Source organism: Theropithecus gelada, chromosome 5 (genome assembly GCF_003255815.1).
Source record: "Theropithecus gelada isolate Dixy chromosome 5, Tgel_1.0, whole genome shotgun sequence".
NCBI classification, from domain to species: domain Eukaryota; kingdom Metazoa; phylum Chordata; class Mammalia; order Primates; family Cercopithecidae; genus Theropithecus; species Theropithecus gelada.
In genome coordinates this window covers 73090186-73115334 of record NC_037672.1, presented here as the reverse complement: position 1 = coordinate 73115334, position 25149 = coordinate 73090186, and the positions used below count along the sequence as shown (strand labels likewise).

General features: G+C 35.6%; 1 pseudogene; it reads right to left on the bottom strand.

Annotated features, from left to right (window-relative positions):
* Window positions 1-7301: 7301 nt before the first annotated feature.
* Window positions 7302-23387, bottom strand: LOC112624323 (annotated as a pseudogene).
* Between the last annotated feature and the right edge of the window lie 1762 nt (window positions 23388-25149).

The window sequence follows — 25149 nt, the reverse complement described above, 5'->3', positions numbered from 1 at the left end:
ACTCTGGTCACCACCTTAAACACATGGCCAATGGTCTCCCTATCTGTAGTACATTGGGCCGGCCAGCCAACACCAAAAGAGGGCTATTCTAATTCACAGAGAGCTCTCAGCATTCGATGAGTTAACTTGACTTCCTAACCCCCTGCAAAGCCTTTCTTAAAGTTCTTTAACATGCATTCCAATGGGGTGGGTTTGGATGCTTTTCCTCCCATTCCCTCAGGGTTATGACACAGCACATTCACCTTTCCTTTCATTTTAGACCAATCAGACCCGATTGGTCCTACATTTTGCTTGGATAGATGCTGGGATTGCTTCAAGGTCTGAGCTTTTATAATAGTGCTGTTATGAATATGGATGTGCAAATATCTCTTTGAGATCCTGATTTAATTGTTATGGATAAATATCCAGAAGAGGGATTGCTGTATCACATGGTAATCTTATGTTAATTTTTTTGAGAAGCCTCCACACTGTTTTCAGTAGTGCCAGTTTTTTAAACAAACCTCATCACTCAGTTCCTTTGGAAGGAGGTATGTGCCACAAGATACATTTCCTCTATTATTAATGCTTAGTCATGCAAGTGTGCGTGTGTGTGTATTTGACTTAGTACATATAATAAGAATTAAAATAGCATCTTTGCACAGTAGTGGAGAAAGATACTGTTAAAAAATATGGAAACCAGACTCTTCATTTATAATACTTTAATCACTAGTATGGATTCTTAGGAAGACTAGTGTTATTTATTTACATATCTTTAATGTTATAGTTTTATAGTTCTGCTAAATAACTTGTATTTATTCCAGGTAGCTTTTCTGTTTAGTCATGAGGATTTATTTACCTGATTATGAGCACAAAGGAAAAATTACTTGTTATTGGGAAGACGTTGTGTATTTCTCGCTACTATGTAATCTAACATAAAACATTTTTTCATGTTCTTATTGGATGTTTACATATTCCCTGGTAAAATTCCTGTTTATATCTTTTAAACATTTTTTGATTAGGTTATTTGTCATTTTAACATTGAGCTGTAAGCTTTCTTTATGTATTTTTTATATAAGTCACTTATCAGGTATGTAACTTGCAAATATATACTTCAAATGTTATGCCCAGACCGTTTATTCCCCGAAGAAGACCACCAGAGTCCAGAGTCAAAGCTAAGCAGCAAGGATCTTTATTACAGGTTCGAACCTGGAACTCTCACTCGCTCGTGAAACGAGACGGGCAGGAGAGCTCGAACAGTGTTATATAGTCTAAGAAAAGTGGGCATAGAATCATTATACAAATCAGATGTATGATTGGCTAGTGTTTGAACAAGGCGATTTGGCTAACTATGATTGGTTCCCGCCATTTCCGATATTTCGGTTCAACCCTTGAGGCGGGAGAGCAGTTTTACACAAAGGCAGTTAATTATATTGCGTCAGGTTGCACAACCGGTTTATGGCAGCATGAGTGTATCTTACTTAAACACGTCTTGTGACCCGGCCTCAGGAGGAAAAACAGGTACTTACAGAACTTACTAAATCTCTGGTACGTGCAGAGATTAGAGAGCAGAACAAAGGGTTTAGCAATAGGGTGTAGCGGGGGAGCGGGTACGCATTTTTGTGTCTTTGTGTCCTTTCACAAACTCTGGTTTCTCTGTTGACTTTATTGTTGGTGTTCTTTGATGGGTGAAAATCTTAACTTTGATGAAACCCAGTTTATCAATTTTATTTTGGTTGCTTCTGCTCCTGGTGTGATATTTAAAAACCTTGCCAATTCAGTGTTCCAAAACATTTTACTGTGCTGTATATACAATTGTTTTTGGTGCTTTGAAATATTAATGAATTCATGCTGTCATCAACCCCATGAGGTTGATAATACTGTGACCACCACTGCCATTTCATTGGTGAGGAAGTTGAAGCAAATAAAGCCCAAGTAACGTGTCCAGCCCCACATCGTCATGTAGTGCTTTCTCAGAGACTTGAATCAAGGGCATCTGGATCCAGAGTGCCAGCTCTTAACCACCATGTTATGCTGACTCTTCTATTTGGGGTACAGATATTTTCAAAATATAATATTCCCTATTTTCCACTCATGTAGCTATATATTAATTATAGTTTTATTACAAATGTATAATTTAAAATATGTAGAATTATTATTCCAGTTATGTATCATTGCATGACAAATTGTTTCCAAATGTCAGGCCTTAAAACAACTGTAACAATTTTATTATCATCCTTCAGAGTTTGGGGGTGTTGGTTGGGCTAAGGTATGTGCTTCTTCCACAGAGTTTCTTATGTAGCTACTTTCCTATGGTGCCTTGGTCTATAATTATCTGAAGGTCATTCGCTTACATACTTAATGATTCAAGTTGAAGGGATAAGAGTGCTCGTGGGCTACCAGGATTTCTTAGGCATGTATTTTTGTCTGTCTGCCAAATTGTCATTTATTATGGGGACTACAGATTGAGTTAAGGAGGAGTGGAGAGAAAAAGAAACATGGAAACAAAATATCCAAAAAGAGAGAGAGAATATGTTGTGTTTCCAACAGAACTTTGAAAGTTAAGCTGCATTATTTCCACTACATCGTTTTTGTTGAGACAGCTACAAGGTCTGCCAGACTTCGAAGGGAGGGGATGTTACTTGACAGGATAATTGTCAAAGTGTTTATAGTCCTGTCACAAAATCACAATCAATATGAACTTTTGAAGAAGACAGCAGAAGTTGTTAAGCTATTGTAAGATTCATAAAATATTAAAAATAATAAAAGAACAAAATATGAAAATTTTGTGAATTTAGATATCTTCAGTTTTTGCAAATTTTTAAACATTGTATTTTATGTATCCATAGGTATTTTAAACCTGGAATAAGTGTTCTAAAAAAAGCTGCAAATGAATAAAATCGCATGTGAGAAACATGATCAATTCAAGTTTTTTGAATAACTCTAATGAATTAATAATGAGATGTTAATTTTTCAAAGTTTCTGTATTGATTTTATGTTTATTTTACAAATTAATTTTTAAACCTCATAAATAACACATGAAAATATTGTAAAAAGTTAAATACTGCAGAATTCTGTAGAAAAAATCTAAAATTCCCATCCTTGGATTTATGTGTGGTCGTCTAGATTTCTTTCTTTCTTTCTTTCTTTTTGGTGTAAGTTTACATGTATTTTATGTTATTTCATTGCAAGGAAGACTTTTTTTTTCTGGAAACTACTTTTTCTATTTAGCAGTGGAATAAACTGTTCTCTGTAATGGCTACACTCATACATTTGTTGGAGCTATATGTGTTCATTGACTGGAGCCAATGGAGTGCTAGAGGAAATATTCTGTTCACACATGTGCTTATGTGGAAGGATTTCTGCATGACAGGTTTCTAGATGTAGAACTTCAGTTTCAAACTGTATATTGACATTTTATTTTAGAAGATTATTTTGCATTATACTCCCTCAAAATTGATTTTTCAGGTTTTTATAGGTTGCAAATCTCTATAGCATTAATTTATTGGCATTGTTTCTCTTTTCCTGAGCACCAGTTACTTTATAATCATTTATATGTTTTTGGCAATTTTTACTTTGAAGTACACATTTATATTTACATTAAGTTTTATATTGGAATATTTCTCCTTTTTGGTTGGTGATTGCAGTTCTTACTAAACAATAGATACCCATCTTTTAAGTGTGTTGTACAATAGGTTTAATGTGAATTAATTCAGGCTTATAAGAATGATAAAATAACATTATTAACCTTTGCCACCTATTATTCCTGCTTTTCTGTATCAATACTTGGATGATTTGTATAAAATAATCTGTTGTAAACACTTCCTATAATTTTTTTAACATCAGTGTTTTAGTGTATGCGTGTCTGTGTATGACGTGAATCATATATATACATATACAAGTACAAATCTATATATTTAGCAATCTATATATAATGATATATATGTGTGTATACACACACACACACACACACACATATATAGTGATATATATTTAAATAATACCTTAGGCTCAAGAATATTTGTTGGGAAACTTGTTTAATGATGAGACTTCTGGTTAACAAAGACACCTGGGTTTCTGTCAATCTGGACCACTTTGATCATAAAGTACTTCACTGATGTGCAGATTAAAGGTGTATGGCTTAATTTAGCTATTTTCCACAAAATGTATACACTTTTTGTATTCTTTATATATATCTTTTTGTTATGCTAAAAATTTAGTGTTGCCATATTATATTTATAGGAGGGAAGGATGAAAAGACTGTGGAAAAGAGAAAAAAATTAGACATGATCATTTAAAGTATAGTTAGGTAGAATAATATTATTTCAAACTGTCTTCAATAAACACATTGAATTTCCCAACATACCTATTAGATAGTAAAGTGATGCTTTGTCTTGTTTCAAAAGAAATGGACATGTATATATGCACATATGTTTAGCAAGATTGAAAATTAACTAAGTCCCTTTAGAATGCATTTCCTATATTATCACAAACTAAAATTAAGAACTTACATTTGCTATGAAAGGTCAAAAATGAGAATAAAACCAATATGAAATTTAGGATTGTTTTTCCTAGCTCTGTTAAGAATGATGATGATATGTTGATGAGAATTGCACTGAATTCATAGATTGCTTTTGGCTGTATGGTCATTTTCATAAAATTGATTCTACCCATCCATGAGCATGGGAGATGTTTCCATTTGTTTGTGTCTTCTATGATTTTTTTGACAGTATTTTGTAGTTTTCTTAGTGGAGGTCTTTCACCTTCTTGTTTGAGTATATTTCTAAGTATTTTATGTTTTGTTTTGTTTTTTTTCTTTTTGAATCAACTGTCATGAAAAGGGTTGAATTCTTGATTTGATTCTCAGATTGAAGTCTGCATAGCCAAAGCAAGACTAAGCAAAAAGAACAAATCTGGAGGTATCACATTCCCCAACTTCAAACTACTACAAGGCTCTAGCTACTGAAACAGGATGGCACTGGTGTAAAAACAGGTATGTCGACCAATGGAACAGAATAGGGAATCCAGAAATAAAGCCAAATACTTATAGCGAACTGATCTTTGACAAAGCAAACAAAAACATAAAGTGGAGAAAGGACACCCTATTCAACCAATGGTGCTGGGATAATTGACAAGGCACATGTAGTAGAATGGTACTGAATCCACATCTCTCGACTTATTAAAAAAAATCTACTTAAGATGAATGAAAAAATCAAACCTAACACCTGAAACAATAAAAACTCTAGGAGATAACATCAGAAAGTCTCTTCTAGACATTAGCTTAACAAGGACTTCATGACCAAGAACCCAAAAGCAAATGCAACATAAACAAAGATAAATAGATGTGACTTAATTAAACTAAAAACCTTCTGCACAGCAAAAGAAATAATCAGCTGAGTAAACAGACAACTCACAGAGCGGGAGAAAATATTCACAAACTATACACCTGACGAAGGAGTAATATTCAGAATTTATGAACAATTCAAACAAATTAACAAGAGAAAAATAAACAATACCATTAAAAAGTAGGCTGATCATGAATTGACAGTTCTCAAAAGAAAATATGCAAATGTCCATACAACATAAAAAGATGCTCAACATCACTACTTATCATGGAAATACAAATCAAAACCACAATGCAATACCACTGTCCTCCTGTAAGAATGGACATCATTAAAAAGACCCCAAATAATACAATATTGTCATGGATGTGGTAAAAGGAAACACTTTTACACTGCTGGTGGAAATGTAAACTAGCACAACCACTATAGAAAACAGTATAGAGATTCCTTAAAGAACTAAAAGTAGATCTACATTTTTACCCAGATATCCTACTACTGGGTATCTACCCAGAAAAAAAGAAATCATTATATGCAAAGATTCTTGCACACACATCTTTACAGCACTACAATTCCCAAGTGTAAAAATATGAAACAAACCTAAATATCTATCAACCAATGGGTGAATAAAGAAAATGTGATACACACACACACACACACACACACAGGCACACTTGGAATACTACTCAGCTATAAAAAGGAACAAAATAATGCCATTAATGGCAACCTGGATGGAGTTGGAGACCATTATTCTAAGTGAAGTAATTCAGGATTAGGTAACCAAACATTGGATGTTCTCACTTGTAAGTGGGAGCTAAGCAATGAAAACGCCAAGGCTTAAGAGTAATATAATGGACTCTCAGGACTCCGGGAAAAGTCGGAACGGGAAGAGGGATAAAAGACTACACTTTGGGTGCTGTATACACTGGTTGGGTGATAGGTGTGCCAAAGTCTCAGAAATCACAACTGAAGAAATTGTCCATCTAATAAAACACCACGTGTTCCCTAAAATTTATTGAAATAATTTAAAATACGAGAATAAAGTCAACCGATGAATATTTTTAAATGACCAGAAAAAATAGGTAAACTTAGGCTCAGGGTGAAAGATTGGCCCAGCAGAAGGTTGGGACTGGACCCCAGCTCTCCTGACTTTTAGTCCGGTGTTCTCTTCACCACTCACTCTCTCATTTCTCCATTTTTTTTTTTTTTTTTTTTGGACAAAGATGTCTTAATTTTTTTGATATCACATGGAAAGCCTGAATTGGCTCATAGAACCAAAGACTTAGTAAAATCGTTCAATATTACTGTAGAAAGCAGGTAGCAGTAGCTATATTTCTAATTCCACATATATTCTACTGGGGAAATGAGGAAAGCTCTAAAATAATAAACATTTTGCCACAAGTTTTGGGAAAAAACTGATGCTGAAGCAGCATGCACCATAAAGGCCAAGCAGCACTACTCATTTCAAATTATTAAAAGGAAGAGAGAGTTTTTTAATACAATTCAATTGTTTAATAATTCCTTTAACAACAGTAAAATATGAAAATCCTGCTCAAAGTGAAGCCAAGTAATCTGAGTATTTGCAAAACAGTACCAATATTGTCAGTGGACTTCTTAATATTCTTGTGTTTAAGTAAAATATGTGAAATGTACTTAAACTCTGTAAAAATTACTTCACGGAACCTGTGAATGGGAGCAACAAATTTCAATATAAGCTCGACAAATTCAAATATCAGCTCGTATGGCTTTATACTATTTAATAATTTTGCCAATATTTTCCCTCTTGACAAAAAGTATTTCCAACCGTTAAACAGGTATTAAATCTATGAAAACAAATTTTTATTTGACAACGTAAGTAAGTTTTAAACAGATTTTCTGTCACAGAAAGAAAGGAATTTCGCATCATAACCTTTCTTGCTGGAATAAACTGAAGAAGTCCCATCTATCTGGTTTCCCAGCTTCAAGACTCAAATACAGCTAATCTCTTTATCCCTTCTTTCCAGTTCTAGCAAATTTCCAGAAATAAAACATACAACATTTTATGATGGTAAATATCACAGTTGCCACACAGGCCAGCAGGAACCCAATCACATCCAAAGAGTGGTACTGGAACCAGGTGAGGTCATGGGCTGCAACCTGAGGGTGCTTGGTTCCTTTATGGTGCCTGACAAATTCAGTCCAGAAGACTGCCCAACCTTTACTGGTTGATCATCACAAATTCTTGATAACTTCATAGTGTTCTCTTTATATCTGAAGGATTAACATAGAGATATCAAAATTGAAAGTAAGTTTATTTTCTTGAGCATATCAAGTTCATGTAAGGTTTTTATTTTTATTTTATTTATTTTTTTATTTATTGAAACAGAGTCTCACTCTGTTGCCCAGGCTGGAGTGCAGTGGTGCAGGTTCGGCTCACCGCAACCTCCACCTCCCGTGGTGTCAAGAGATTTTCCTGCTTCATCCTCCCAAGTAGCTGGGATTACAGGCTCACGCCACCATGCCTGGCTACTTTTTGGATTTTTAGTAGAGAGAGACAGGGATTTTCCATGTTGGCCAGACTGGTCTCGAACTCCTGACCTCAGGTGATCCCACCCGCCTCAGCCTCCCAAAGTGCTGAGATTACAGGCATGAGCCACTGTGCCCGGCACATGAAAGATTTTTAAAGTGACAAATGATTCAAAGTAAATGACATATAATTGACATAGAGTTTGTGCAATTTTGTTTGAGTCATCATAGAAACTTTGGCTTTTACATTGGAATTTTATCATTGACAAATTTTATAAAGTAAAACGGAAAGTCAGGAAAATTAATTTCTTACAGGCAAAACAAATGTAAGCCATTTTATTATTATTTTTTAGTTTGTTAATTTTTAGTTTTTGTGGGTATTTACCAGGTATATATACTTATGGGTTGCATGAGATGTTTTGATACAGGCTGCAATGTGAAATAATCACATCATGGAGAATAAGGTATCCCTCCTTTAAACATTTATCCTTTGTGTTGTGAACAATCCAATTATACTCTTTTAATTTTCAAACAGGCATATAAGAACGTGGGCAATGTCATGAGCAATTTTAAGTGCTTTAGGAAAGATAGTGGAAATACAATTTGAGAATTATCATGTTTAAGTTCCAAAAAGGAATTGTGTCACGCTGAGTGAAATGCCTCATAGCTGACTAGTCACTCTGCTTCTAGCCTACCTTTTGTCTCCTACTGTTTCCTACCCAGTAGCCAAAATGATATTTTTGAAATAAAAGTCAGATTTTGCCACTCCCCTAATTGAGATTTTTGCCTGACTTCTCATCATATTAAGAATAAAATCCAACTCTGTTATTTGGCCTACAGGACCCTGCAATGTCAAACACTGGCAAGCTCTTCTCCTAACACTTTTTCCATACACACTAGGTCTTCTAGAGACATTGGCCTTCTATTTTTCTTTAGGGTGCCAAAAGTGTTCTCACCATAGCATCTTTACACATTTTGCCCCCTCTCTTGTGTTCTTGGAACATTCTTTCTTGCAACAACCCAAGGCATGCTTCTATCTCTTTTTGAGGCTTCCCTCTAAGTGTTACCTCTAAGAGAGGCTTTTCCTGGCCACACTATGATGGAACCTCTAGGATTTTCTCTATTGTTTTATGCTTATTTTGATATTCGATTCTTAGAATTTTAAGTACATTATATATCTTATAAAATGAACCTTTAAATATTAAAGCCAAAAGATAAATATACATAAACTAAGTGAATAGGTGAAAAGTGTAAGATCATCTTGAACATTATCTTGAAGAGAAGATACCAATTTACTTCCTCTTTAGATCATGGTGTAGGATATCACAACCTGCTTAGAATAACTCTCTTGTCCTGAACCATTTAGTCACTACTTTTGTCCTCCAATTAAATAGTAGCCTGACTTCAAATATCATACATTAATTTTCCTTGTTTATGTAACTGAATTATATAACATATATTCATTAGAGTCTATTTTTTAAAACTTTTGTGTAGCAGTTGTTGGTTAATACCATTCCTGTGTAGTATTTGGTTGATGGCTAAACCAGAGATTATGTCATCGTTTTATGAGCAATAGACATTTGGTTTACTAGCAATTTTTGGACAATATTAATAAGTCTGTCATAAACATTCTTGTATACGAAATGCAAGAGATCTTTGCCCCCCCTCACAAGATGTGTGACAGCTGTGTGGCTCATCTGTTCAGTAGCCATGCACGTTCAAGCCCCTTACAGGAGAGGGAGCATGCAGACAGGCAAGTGCAGGAGCCTGGGCGAGCGCCCCTGGGCTCTGACCCCACGGCAGCATACAGGGGTGGGTGTCTGCAACTCCTGAAGCCCAAATAGGTATGTGTTAGTGTACTCTTTTAGCCTTGCCATGTACTGATGACTTAAGTGTTAACCAGTTCAGTGTCCTCTTAGTACTCATGTCCTTGTCCAGCATCCAAGAAGAATCAGGTTGCACATGGACTTGAAGGATGAATGCAGGGGTTTTACTGAGTGGTGGAGGTGGCTCTCAGTGGGATGAATGGGGAGCCGGAATGGTGATGGAGTGGGAAGATGATCTTCCTCTGGAGTTTGGTCATCCAGCATCCAATCTCCTCTCCTCTCTAACTGTCTTCAGCTGAACTACTCTCGACATTCAGAAACTCCTTCTCTTCCCTCTGATGCATCATTCTGCCATTCTTCTGCTCTTCTGTTCATGCCGGGGGCTTGCGGTTTATATGTGTACAGAATAGGGGTGTATGGTGGGCCAAACGGCAACTTTGGGCCTCAAAAACAGAATGTCTCTTCTCATTTAGGGCCAAGAGTTTTCAGGCTTGAGGGTGGGACCTTTGCAGGGGAACCAACCACTTCTACCAAGTATTTTCCTGTTTCCTGTCCATGTCATATAGAGCACTAGGTTTCCATATGTATACATATCTGTTGGGTGTATAATTGAAAGTAGAGTTGCTGAGATAAAAGTGCATGCATAATTATAATTCACTTCTTGACTTCGGTTTTTTTTTTTTGAATTTTTAATTTTTAAAGTTTTATTTATTTATTTAATTTATTTTTGGAAACAGTTTTGCTCTTGTTGCCCAGGCAGGAGTGCAATGGCACGATCTTGGCTCATGCATCCTCCAACTCCTGGGTTAAAGCAATGGCTTATGCCTGTAATCCCAGTACTTCGGGTGACCAAGGTGGGTGGATCATCCGAGGGCAAGAGTTTGAGTCCAGCCCGACCAACACGGTGAAACCCTGTCTCTACTAAAAATACAAAATTGTCCGGGCATGGTGGTGCATGCTTGTAATCCCAGTTACTGGGGAGGCTGAGACACAACTTTAAATTTTTTTGAAGTGAGTTTCTCAGTTTCCAAAATTAAAGATATTTTAGTTATACTTTTTAAAAATCTCCCTTTCTTCCATTAAGGCTGGATCATATATTCTTTATGATATTGAATCTTTTCAAATTTACTGAGTCTTGATTTATGGCCCACCACAGGTCACTTCAAATAATTATTAACAATTCAACATGCTCTAAGAAAATATGTCTTCCAGTTGACGTATATAATACATACATGTGCATATATTTATATACATATATATATGCATGCATGTGTGTGTGTATCATGTTACATTATAAGGTTCCATTTGTTAACTGTGTTCTTCTAATGTTTTCTGCCATTTCTCATTATTTGCTCCTCTTTTTACAGTCTGTTTAGATTTAATGGAAGTATCTGTATATTTACATTTAAATAAACCACCTTATTTTATATTTCTTTTATATTGGTCCAACCTGCTTTATGGTACAATCTGTTATAAAAGCATTCCTTTAGGTGATACCTTTCTTACATAAAAACATTATTGATAGTAGTTATAAATGCTGAGTTGATGGGAGCTGGATTGGGTAGACATGTTGTACGTTGTACCCTTTTGGAATATAAATATATCAATTATTAAAAATTTAATTTATTACAATTAATTTTTTTGTACTTCAAAAGCCATCATTAAAAAAGTAAAAAGTTAGCACATCAAGAATGAAACAAAATATTTGAAAATTATATATCTAAGATTCTATTCATGATATATAAATAGTTCTTAAAAGTCAATAATGGGACAAGTAGCAAAGTTTAAAAATGTTTCAAGGATTGGAATAGACATTTTTCCAAAGAAGATAAATGGTCAATGAGCACATATAACAATGCTCCACATTTTTAGCTGTAATGAAAATTCAATCGAAAACCATAAGAGATCATTTCACACCCACTAAGAAGGCTATAACAAAAAGATAATAATACATGTTGGCCACAGTGTGGAGGAATTGGAAGCCTCTTGCTTTGTTGGTGGCAATGACAAATATAACAAGTACTTTGGAAAAGAGTTTAGCAGTTCTTCATAAACATACAGTTCCCACATGAGCCAGCAATTCCACTTATAGTATCAATCCCGAAGAAAAACATGTTTATCCAAAAACATGTGTAGCAATGTTCCTAGTAGCCACAATTGGAAACAATCAAAAAGCCAATGAAATTATAAGTGAACAAAGAAAATATGGCATATCCATACTATAAAATATTATACTGCTGCAAAAAAAAAAAAAAAAGAAAATACACACTACAACGTGAATGAATCTAAAAACCATTAAAAAAAAAAAGTTATGCTCAGTGAAAGAAGTCACTTATACAACACCCTAAATTGTATGATTCCAGATCGCTTCATGACTCATAAGCATTCTAGATATATTGGGATTTTACACCTTAAATAGGTGGGTTTTAAGTCATGGAAATCACATGTAATTATTAAACCTGTTACAATAATGGAAACAATAAAAATAAATTTTTCATCAAGAAAGTAGTTATGCTTTTAGAGATTTTAGATATTTAATTAAAATATTTTATCATATTCCTTTCAGTTTATCCTTCCTTTCTACTGTGGACTGATTATATGATTTTTTTAAAAACTGTCTTTTTAGGAAAAGAAGGAGTTAAATTGTCCCTGTTTGCAGATGACATGATTGTATGTTTAGAAAACCCCATCATCTCAGCCGAAAATCTCCTTAAGCTGATAAGCAACTTCAGCAAAGTCTCAGGATACAAAATTAATGTGCAAAACTCACAAGCATTCTTATACACCAGTAACAGACAAACAGAGAGCCAAATCATGAATGAACTCCCATTCACAATAGCTTCAAAGAGAATAAAATAGCTAGGAATCCAACTTACAAGGGATATACCTCTTCAAGGAGAACTAGAAACCACTGCTCAGTGAAATAAAAGAAGACACAAACAAATGGAAGAACATACCATGCTCATGGATAGGAAGAACCAATATTGTGAAAATTACCACAGTGCCCAAGGTAATTTATAGATTCAATGTCATCCCCATTAAGCTACCAATGACTTTCTTCACAGAATTGGAAAAAGCTGCTTTAAAGTTCATATGAAACCAAAAAAGACACCACATTGCCAAGACAATCCTAAGCCAAAAGAACAAAGTTGGAGGCATCACGCTAACTGACTTCAAACTATACTACAAGGCTACAGTAAACAAAATAACATGGTACTGGTACCAAAACAGAGATATAGACCAATGGAACAGAACAGAGTCCTCAGAAATAATATCCCATATCTACACCCATCTGATCTTTGACGAACCTGACGAAAACAACTAATGGGACAGGATTCCCTATTTAATAAATGATGCTGGGAAAATTGGCTAACAATAAGTAGAAAGCTGAAACTGGATCCTTTCCTTACTCCTTATATGAAAATTAATTCAAGATGGATTAGAGACTTAAATGTTAGACCTAAAACCATAAAAACCCTAGAGGAAAACCTAGGTAATACCATTCAGGACATACACATGGGCAAGGACTTCACGTCTAAAACAGCAAAAGCAATGGCAACAAAAGCCAAAATTGACAAATGGGATCTAATAAAACTGAATAGCTTCTGCACAGCAAAGGAAAATACCATCAGAGTGAACAGGCAACCTACAGAATGGGAGAAAATTTTTGCAATCTACTCATCTGACAATGGGTTAATATCCAGAAACTACAAAGAACTCAAACAAATTTACAAGAAAAAAAAACCCCATCAAAAAGTGGGCAAAAGATATGAACGGATATTTCAAAAGAAGACATTCATACGGCCAACAGACACAGGAAAAAAGGCTCATCATCACTCGTTGTCAGAGAAATGCAAATCAAAACCACAATGAAATGCCATCTCACACCAGTTAGAATGGCAATCATTAAAATGTCAGGAAACATCAGGTGTTGTAGAGGATGTGGAGAAATAAGAACATTTTTTCACTATTGATGGGACTGTAAACTAGTTCAACCATTGTGGAAAACAGTGTGGCGATTCCTCAAGATTCTAGAAGTAGAAATATCATTTGGCCCAGCCATCCCATTTCTGGGTATATACCCAAAGGATTATAAATCATGCTGCTGTAAAGACACATGCACACATATGTTTATTGCAGCACCATTCACAATAACAAAGACTTGGAATCAACCCAAATGTCCATCAGTGACAGACTGGATTAAGAAAATGTGGCACATATACACCATGGAGTACTATGCAGCCATAAAAGAGGATGAGTGCACGTCCTTTGTAGGGACATGGATGCAACTGGAAACCATCATCTCAGCAAACTATGGCAAGAACAGAAAGCAAACACCGCATGTTCTCACTCATAGGTGGGAGTTGAGCAATGAGATCACTTGGACACAGGAAGGGGAACATCACACACAGGGGCCTATTGTGGGAGGGGGCAGGGGGGAGGGGGAGGGATAGCATTAGGAGATATGCCTAATGTAAATGATGAGTTAATGGGTGCAGCTCACCAACATGGCACATATACACATATGTAACAAACCTGCGGGTTGTGCACATGTACCCTAGAACTTAAAGTCTATTTAAAAAAAACAAAAACAAAAAAACGAACCTGTCTTTTTTATATTAGCTATATTACTTTAAAATTACTTTTGTATAGACCATTGTTTCACCATTGGATACCCATTACATGTATGGAGTTCAAAACACGATTTTTAAATAACCACTCCAAAATATACGATGATTTCAGATTGGTTACATTATGTAAATTCTTTCAAAATTAGTCTCTTAAAAAAAGGATGAAACTCATACCTACTATTGAGAAGATAAGCTGTCTATAAATACTACCTAATAAAAAAATATTGTTACACTCACAAAGGGTCATTAATTACTGTCTTCAGTGCATTGAACAAGTCTGTACTTGACACTGTGTTGAAGCCCAATCTAATAGATGCTCCCCTGGCCTTCATTTGTGTAATGTTATCAGGTCGATCCTCCTCATACAATCAATGCCCACCATAGGGATCCCATGGTAGATCACCTCGTGATGCCATTGGATCCATCATGAGTAAAAAAAGCACTGGTTTTTGGATGACCTAAGACTGGATAAATTTTAGCAATATTATTCATAGGAATAAAATGAGGAATGAACAACTAAACGCTCAAGTGGCAGTGTTTTCTAGTTAAAACATTGAACTAAATTAAAATTGTGTTTCAGACTTCAGAGGAAGGAGCCCCTACTTCTGCTGGAGATGTAAGTGAAAGCTATATGGTGTGTGTGACTTCAGACTGAAAAAAAATTAAACAAGATTAACAGTTGGACTAAAGAAAAAGTGCAATCTAAATAAAATGTGCAGAAAAAATAAAAGCAGCACAGAAAAGGGATGAACATGTAAGAATGTTTTCTCTTAAGTGCAGTCACAGAATGTGACATGTGAGATGTGCAAGGCAGCAGGCAGTGGGGTGGTGGTGGTGCTAGGATTGCAGAAAGACAGGTCATACTTCATCATGAAATGTGTCATCACATTATGATTAAGATTAGGAATTTAATCCTACAGAAAATGCAGAGTCCCTGGTGATAGCAGAAGAGCTGTTATTTTTAGTGACATTTGAAATAACTCTGCATAAAAAGAAAGAACAGGTGTAAAGTTATAGAAATAGGAGACAAAGAGACAGTCTATGAAGTTGCAAACAATTCGGTGAGACGTAATAACACCTGAAATAAAAATACTCTGATTCTGAAAATAAAGAATGTGAATGTATATCAAAAAATGCCAACAATTATAGCTTATTATTTTCCCCATAGGAATGGAAAATAAATATAAAGAAGTTTCATTTTATTTTTATGTTTTTCCATAATACATTTTCAACAACCTTATTTCATGTTTAATAATTAATGCTCTAATGGGCTATTACTAATATATTCAGTATTTGTACTCCAGAGTGATGCCAAGAAGGTCAATCTGGGGTATCCACTTGTATACCTGAGTACTGAGTCCTAAGACATGTGGTCTATTCTCATCAAATCTCCACAGAACCTGTTACAGAAAAGAAATATCTTATTCCATGAGTAGAACTCCAAAGTCATAGAATGTTACAACACTAAAGATATTAAGAATAAGATCAGGGATGTTGAGTAATAAAATTACTCAAAGACTGATGTAAATAGAATGCCATCACTTCATTTTCTTAACTTCTATAATTAGTTATGTATGTAAGGAAATCAGGATTTTCCAAATAATAGCTTGGAAAAAATGAGATTATAGATGAAAAGTTCAAGTATTTGGAAAATTGTTAGGCTTTTCGAAAGAAGACCCATGTGCGGCCAACCATCATATGAAAAAAGCTTAACATCACTGCTCATTGGAGAAATGCAAATCAAAATCACAATAGATACTATTTTGCACCAGTCATAATGGCTATTATAAACTCAAAAGGTAGTACATGCTAGTGAGATTGTGTAGAAAAAGGAATGCTTATACTCTGTTAATAGGAGTGTAAGTTGGTTCAACCATTGTGGAAGACAGTGCGGCACTTCCTCAAAAACCTAGAGGCTAAAATACAATTCAACTCACCAATCTCATCATTGGGTATATACAGAAAGGATGAAGAATGATTCTCTTATAAAGGCACATACACATGTTTATTAATAGCAATAGTATTCACAATAGTAAAGATATGGAATCAATCTTAATGCCCATCAATGATTGACTGAATAAAGGAAATGGAATGGTATACATATACACCATGGAATATTATGCAGCCATAAAAAAAAATAAAAAAAAACCCCACAAGATTTTGTATTTTACAGATACATAGATGGAGCTGGAGGCTGTTATCCTTAGTAAACTAGCATAGAAACAAAAATCCAAATATCACATGTTCTCACTATTAAGTGGAAGCTAAAAGATGAGAACACATGGAAACATAGCAGGGAACAACATACGCTGGGGTATATTGGAGGGTGGAGAGCAGGAGGAGAGAGAAGATCGGGTAAAATAACTAATGAGTATTGGTCATAATGCCTGGATGATTAAACAGTCTATAAAACAAACCCCCATGACACAGATTTATTTATGTAAGAAACCTGCTCCTGTAGGTCTGAACTTAAAATGAAAGTTAAAAAATGAAATAAATTTAATTTTAAACACATAAAAATTCTAAAAAATTATATGCATGCAAAAAATTTAAATACTGATTATAATCCTAGTGAGAATAAGCAGTAACAATTTAGTAATGACCTATATGTTTATTTTGTTTTATGTATTTTATACTAGTTTCCTTCTTCCACATTGAATATTAATTTATTCATTTTTCAAGTGACATAGGAAGTATTTCATATAATTCTGATTGTCTATAAATTATTATATTAGAGTTTTGTGTCCTTTGACAAAAAAGCAAGCTGATAAAATAAGCTAATTGTAAGAAATAAATTAATGCTACAAAGGGAGTATGTATAACTTCTTTCAAATTACAAATTATCAAGCACTACTTCGAGGAGAAATTTCAAGGGACAATTTCTGAGACAAATTCAGAGTATTATCAGTATTGCTAATTTTGGTTGCTGTTTCAGCGTTGAAATGAGGAACCTTTTGGTATCATAAATAAAGATAGAGCTGTTGAATAAATTCAAAATTGTGTTTTTCTGAATTTGATTAACTGATTGTTAACACTTAGAAAATGTGTTACAAAGTGTTGACTACAGTGATTAATATGTTCTACTATAGCCAAGACATTTTTATGTTTAAGTTACTAATTATGGAACTCCCAAACAATCCTCATAAACTGAACAATAATTTACAGTGTTTAACTTTTACTTGTTATATCAATACTAAAATAGCTGAGTTTTCAGCAAAACACATTAGTATAGGTCATTACAAGAAGACTATATCAGATAAGGAACTAAAAAGTAATTGACAAATATACAAATGTCACCATTTTATTCTATATAGAAGAAAATGTTTCCTACTATGTTCTATGGAGGGAACATCTGAACTTGTTCCCCCACCTGGCTTCCTTCTCTTTGACTCCTTCCTATAATTCCTTCTGCTGCCTCCATTGGGAGGAGTTGTTAATCTGATAGTGCTGACTCCTTGTGGGACTATATTTTATACAGCACAGCATCCACCTTCAGGTCAGGATCTATCCCCATCCTTTCTCTTTAATCTTCCTGCTTCAGACATTGGCTGGGCCCAGTTCAGCAAGGGAGGCTGCTTTTACTCTTTCTCCAAATCTACCTGGCTGGTGGGAACTTGGACTAAGTCTGTCAGCCTGGGCCGTTCTTTCTCTGAATCATACCCTGAACATCACTCAGATAAGCCTAATCCAAAATGTACAGAAACTATACGAGGCTGGATTACATGGCAAGCTTAAACTGCATGATGCATGTTAGACATTTGCATATAGTATAAGTTTTTAATTATTCCTTCATTTAAGATGTTGGATTACTTCCAAAGTTAATTTTATGAATATTTTCCATAAATATTAAATACACACATCTTGACTTATTTTTTCTCAGTATGATTACTTGAAACTATATTGTGAAACCAATGGTTATTTGCATTTTTAAATCACTAGAAACATTTTGCCAAGTGTCTTTTTTTCTTAAAATATACACACATATTCTGAGAATCTAATATTTAATTGAAAAGGAAACAACTTTGGTTAACAATTGCTCTACATAATGAACAATTAGAGAATCAATTTTACAACCATTGATTTTCATTCAAATCTTTCTGCAACTTAATAACAACAGTTACTCTTAGGAATTATCACTATTTACTACTGGTCATCCTTTTTCTTGTCCTTCTACACTTCCTACTATCTTCTGCCTCCTATTGGCACTATCACTTTCCCTTAATGTGAATAGGGAAATCTTTCAATACTAGAGTAGGATGGCATAGAATTTTTATCAGTCTTACCTCAGCTTTAGTCTCTTTCAAAAATTATAAAGCACATACAATTTGCATTCAACATAGATATTGTATTTTAACCATGGAATAAATTCTTAGTTTGATATAGACAAAAATCTTAAGAGATTGCTTATTAATGTACTAAAGAATGCTTACTTTCTACATATGTCTTAAAAGTATGATATTAATTTAAAATGTATGAGGGTCTTGTGTTCCTTTGAAAAGAATATCATCTTCTAAGTAGAATTCTTTCGTTATTGTAAACTAAGTTTACTACTATACAGATACAAGTGATAGAAACTATTTGGCATTTATAATAAGTGGATTGTTCATTTTCTCCCTGCTTTTCTGTAGGGAGCTTTGGTGTCTAGACACAAGTTCCACCAGGAAGCTGTACTGAGTTGCTCGTCGTAAGACTGAGAACACCTTCTCTAATAGGGCATGTTTCTGATCTAAGATGTAAAACTCTGGTATCTCAGCGAAGAATGAGTTACATTCTTGAATAAAATCAAGTGAACACTGGATTTAGCTGCAAATATTATTAGGGGTACACATTTATATCATTGAGTTATTCTTTTAAGTTAGAATACTTAAGATCTGCATCACTTACAGTAGAATTTCAGAATTCCTTTCATTTATTATTATTATTATACTTTAAATTCTAGGGCACATGTGCAGCTTTCCCATCTTACTGGCAAAACTAGTATGTCTATTTTTATTCAAGTCCACAATATATCTGTCATCCATGACTCTTCAAGAGAATGTAATCTTGATGTGCTGAACAATCTGGTTCTGTTAAATGAAGAATGATATCTCAAGTGACTTGCACATGTTAGGTAATTAGTAGTGTTAGTAATCATAACAAAATAATCATAATTGCAAAATTAATATTTCTCTATCACTGAATATATAACAGAGACATTTTAAGTGTTTTGTCTGTATTAACATTTTTTCCACAAAACACAATATGAAGTGGGTAGTATTACTGTAAATGTAGGCATGATTATTTCTATCAACATTGTAGTTCAGTTTTCCATCATCTGCTACCAGATTCCATGCAAAATTTCCCAAATAGTCTGCTCTTTCTTTCTTTGTTTCTTTTATTTTAATTACCTTATCATATATCTTCATTTCCTAACTCTTTTTAGTAGTTCTCAAATGTGCTTAATAAATAAATTAGCTCCTAATAAGTATCTGGCTCTAACTTGCCTCTCAGCATCATCTGATTCTCACTCAGCCTTTCCCTGCAAACTCAACTTAGAGTCTTGAGAACTTTCCTCAATACTTTACCTTCTTTTCTTTTTTGTGTTTTCCTCACCTCTCATTATTTCACCAATTTCTGCACATTGTCCAGCTCTCAGCTTCATTATCAGTGAATCCAGGACGCTTTCTATTATCTCCACTGATGCTATCTTGGCACTGGATTTTTCCTCGAGATAAAAGCTTTTGCACAATTTTTATTACTTGCACATATTCTGTCTTTTGAAACAGAATGTAATGTGTGTGGGGACAGAAACTGTGTTTACATTTTTCCTCTTGCCTGTGGTTTGTGTTAAACTTTTTATAAACATTCTTTTAATGAATGATCAATACCTTCTTATGTGTTGCATAATCAAGGCTTAAATTTAACCAATCCTATTTTCAAAGTCTTCTTAGTATCCCTCTCTATCTATAATAATGATGAAACTCACGTACTTGTGATGGTATCAGCAAGTTAACATGTACACGAGTTCCTAATTGGTATCTGCTTTACCCTGCCCACTGCCCATCTTTCTTTCTGTGTAACTCAAACACTCTGCATGAAGACTGTAGAATTATTCCTACTAAAATTTCAAAGCCAACAATACAAAACCAACAAAATTATCTTTACCATAGGTAAGGATTTGGCAGGTTTGCAGTGCAGTCCTCCAACAAAATCAACATTTGGTAAGACTGGATGAGGAAATTGAAAATCCCAGGAGTTTTGAGTAAGTCATATGTCAACTTTCCCCATTGTCTCAGATAAGGTAGTGGGTATTCCTGAGAAGAACAAGGAAAGGAAAGATGGATGACACAAGATAATTACATTAGATAATTTTCTGTAAGGGATTAGAATAACGTAGGCAAAAATGTAGGCAAAGTGCCTGTACTTTGAAATACATAAACATATAGTCAAATATTATAAGCATAATTTAATTTTTATGTAGTATATATTTTGCCTGTGTGTATTTATAAGAAAAGCAAAGTGATAATAGAATTTTGAGGGTCAACTACCTCATAGCCAATGTTACATCAGAATACTCACAATCGTAACCAATTACTAAAATAATCTAGAGAGAAGTAAACATCCATTTCTTTACCCTTTAAAACTTCAATAGTAGCATATAAACACTTAAACAACTCTTCGAGCTCCACGATCAACTAATTCTGCTGACCCATAAAAACAACTTTCTAAGAAATAGTCTCGTTTCCACAGTTCATTAAGCTAATCCTTTCATTTTTGGTCATTCAAGTGAACTTTGGGTATTTTGAGAGTGTGGCTGAAATCCTTGTACACACTACTGCTTTTGATTCATGCCAGGGTATTAATCATATTAGCTTTTAAGTAAATATATTTGCAAATTACAGATAGAAAATTTTGAGAACTTATTCAAATAGAGATTTGTACCCAACCTTAATATGGCTCATATTTTATAATACACATAGTTTCAAAAAAAAAAAAACCATATAGATATAACAATGTTCAGACTTCAACAAGATGATTGGTCTTAAAATAAATAATTTCCAATCTTTTAGTGAAGGAATGTAGAGACATTAGAAACTGCAAATTACCCTTAGTGGTTTTTGCCTTTGAGATAAAGGCACTATTTCTCTCAACTGTGAAGGAAACCTTCTGGTGACATGGGGACATATTTTAATTTCAGAATAAGGAAACTGAGGTATACAAGGAAAAATAATTTCTGCAATGTTGCATAGATAGTTGTTGTAAAAAATTGAGTAACTACTCAATCTACATGTATGCATTCAGTAAGATGTTAGTGGATGGGTGCGACTTTTTCTAAAATGAAAAAAATTAATAGTAAAACAGATGTGTGATTCTTTAAAGAAATATTAGGTGCACTAATTTACAGGTTTATGACTTCCTAGAATGTTCTGTGTGAGCAATGGCCACAAGGTTTTAACTGACCTTATAATTAAAACTTTGCTATAATATTTGTACAATTGATAGATCATCTTGTGTTTTCATTTCATAAATTCACTTACAAAAACTCCACTACCAGCCCCGTGCGGTGGCTCATGCCTGTAATCCCAGCACTTTGGAAGGCCGAGGCAGGCATATCACTTGAGGTCAGGAGTTTGAGACCAGCCTGCCCAACATGGTGAAACCCCCTACCTACTAAAAATACAAAAAATTAAGAAAGTGTGCTGACATATTCCTGTAATCCTAGCAGTGAGCTGAGATTGGATCACTGCACTCCAGCCCAGAAGACAGAGACAGACTCCACCAAAAGCAAACAAACAAAACAAAAACAAATTTAAAACACCAAGTACCCTGATTTTATTGCTTTATATAAGCTCAGCTTCAAAGACACAGGAAAGTTAATCTCCATGTTACCAAATGAAAAATTTATTTACCTAGAACTTCGCTGGAAAACTGATCCCACTTCTTCATATTAAATATTTGGAACCAATATGGGAAATAAACCACATAGATCATATTTTTTTATCCTCTCCATGAAAGTCATTTGGTCACTTAATTCTGACATAACAACAGGTATGTAGGAAAGTGGAAATAGAAATCCTCCACTATGCGTTTCAAGTGTGTAGCCAGCAGAGAAGGGGAGACTGTACACAAAGGGTATGTTAAATAGCTCAGCCAGCAGCTCCCCACAGGGAACAATCGTATCTGCAGGAATAACATCAAATTTTGACTCCTGTAGATTCTTCATAAATTTCTTACTTGAAGCTCCATCCTTACAGAGCTTTCTAATTGTGTCATTAAATGTACAGATGATTTCTTGTACTTGTGAAAAATATGACCAAAATGTGTCTTTTGGAAGGTCTGACCATGATGGTATCCTCAAAGTCAGTTTTAGTTAAAGATGCAGGATAAACTTCAAGTTTAAGAGTAGATGGGCTGTTGGGATAAAAAAATGGAAGCTGAAGATGCCAATACAGTCACCTCATGACCCCTCTGGACAAGCTCATCCAGGATTCTCTCCATATTCATCCAATGACTGAAATCTGTGGGCCACACCAGTACCTTTCCATAACTCCCAAAACTAATGTAACAGGTCAGCTGTATCACCAAAAACACTGAAATCTACTTCATACACGTCCTGGTGCAATGCAATGCTTTTTCCCATTTGCTGTTTCTTTCTGTTGTTTCTTATGGTTATATCCATGGATAAATCACTTTTTCGCATTTGCTGTTTCTTTCTGTCATTTCTTATGGTTATATCCATGGATAAATCAATCACGAAGCTCAAATGTAACTTTTACACTTCAAAGTTAATATATTATCATTAGATTAACAGTCTGAGCATGTATGTGGCAAGAAGATAAATGAAGGTAGATCACCTGTTTACCCAAGTGTTTTAATGTCCCTTTTATAAGTGCTATCGTTGAGCAAATATCAATGTTCTTGTATGGACACATCACTTGTCTTATGTAATTTATTTTAGAAGAGTTTCCAGAAACATAACCATGAGAGGTTCATGTTTCTTCACTTTGTTTGACACAAAACTAAAGATAAAATAACAAAACGTGGTTCCAATTTTTTTTATATACTTTGTTTACATATAATTTATATACAGGACCTTCAGCTGAGGTGTGATGTGCAGAGCGGGCTGCCATTTTTGCTGTTTGGGTAACTTAGCTGTTCTGCCCTTCAAGCTTTGGAGAGTTCAAATATACTGGTGGTGGAAGGAATCCACCAGTTGCTGCACGTCTGCTCTACAAAAACATTGCCAGAGTTCTTCTTTTAGCAGCTGCCAGATTTTGTTCCTCTTCATTGGGTGGGACTTCCCAACAGAGGACTCCAGCCACTTCCATCAGTGTTCTTGGGTCTACAGAGATTTGAAAACTCCCTGTGGCAGAGCTCCCAGAAAGAGGTATGGGCCGGCATCTTTGCTGTTTGAGTGACTCATCAATTCCAGTCCATAAGCTTGGAAGAGCCCAAGTTGACTGGGATGAAAATGATACACCAGAAGAACACAGCAAGCACATAAAAATGGGGCCAGATTGCTTTTTTAATGGAGTTCCTGACCCTTGTCCTCATTACTGGGTGGAGTCTCCCAACAGGGATATTTGGCTACCACCACTGGCATTCACCAGCTGACAGAGTTTCCAGGCATCCCTGGTAAAGAGACTCCAGGGGACAGGGCAGGCTGACATATTTGCTGTTTGGGCAACTTAGCCATTCCAGCCTTCTAGCTTTGGAGTGTCCAAGGCAACAGGGGCTGAAGTATACCCCAGGACAGCACAGCTGCTTTATGATAATGTGGCTAGACTAAATAAGCAAGTCCCTGATACCATTCCTTCTGACTAGGAATCTGATCTCCCAACAGGGGTCTCCAGCCACCTCTTAGAGGTTGTTTTGTGCCAGATCTCCCTGAGATGGAGCTACCAGAGAACAGGGCAGGCTTCCATCTTTCCTGTTTCTCAGCCTTCACTGGTGATACCTCCAGGTACTAGAAAATCTGAAGTGACTAGTGACTGGAGTGGGCCCCTAGCATACCACAGCAGCCCTACAGAAAAATGACCAGAGTGTAATGTGGTTGCCTGCTCTTGTATGTCCTCATCAGGCAGATCTTCCAGGACTGGGTCTCTAGCCAACACCTGCCCAATATATCTAGCTAGTAGCAACTTGAAACTCCTTGGAGAGAGCCCCCGGGGCAACAGAAAGCCTCTCGACCACTGCCTCTGAAATGGAAGTTTCCTTGCCTCCTTTGGACCAACAAAAGAGCAAACACACTGAGCCACTGCTGACTTGTGGCTCTCTGAGATGAAGACATAGCAAACAAAGTAGAAAAGCAGCAAGCCAACTGATGTGGAGCCCAGAGGGGTGGGTGCAGGAGAATCTATAGCAAAGTGTGGCCATCTCTCTAAGTTCAACTTTCATGAATAAGAGACCCTAACCATTGGGTAAGAGTCAGACCCGATCCCTGCATGGTGATCCTGCACATCAGATGAGGCTGGTCTGATTTGAGCACTCCTTGATCTTCTACTCTCTCCTGGAGTCCCAGTCTTGTCATGCCTACGTACAGGGCAGTCTTTGGTGTCCTGGGGTCCCACACCATAGTTTCTGCAACAGAGGAACAGGCCTGACTGATAGAGAGTTCCACGGAGGCAGCCCCTACAACTGTGCACCAGTCTGCCTGTTCCCTCCCATACTGCAGCTTCCACTGAGCCTACAGAAACTCCTCACACCACTTTGCTGAGTGCATGTCTGCATGGGTGGGATTTGCTGTACCTGACCCAGCAGCACACAGGAGTGCAGTGCATTCCTCCATGCCCAACCACCCACCACATTCACTCAAATCACCCTGACAGTCTTTGCAGCATTGCAGACAGAGCCTTGATGAGCACAGAACCAGAAATCCCTGTCTTGCCAGTG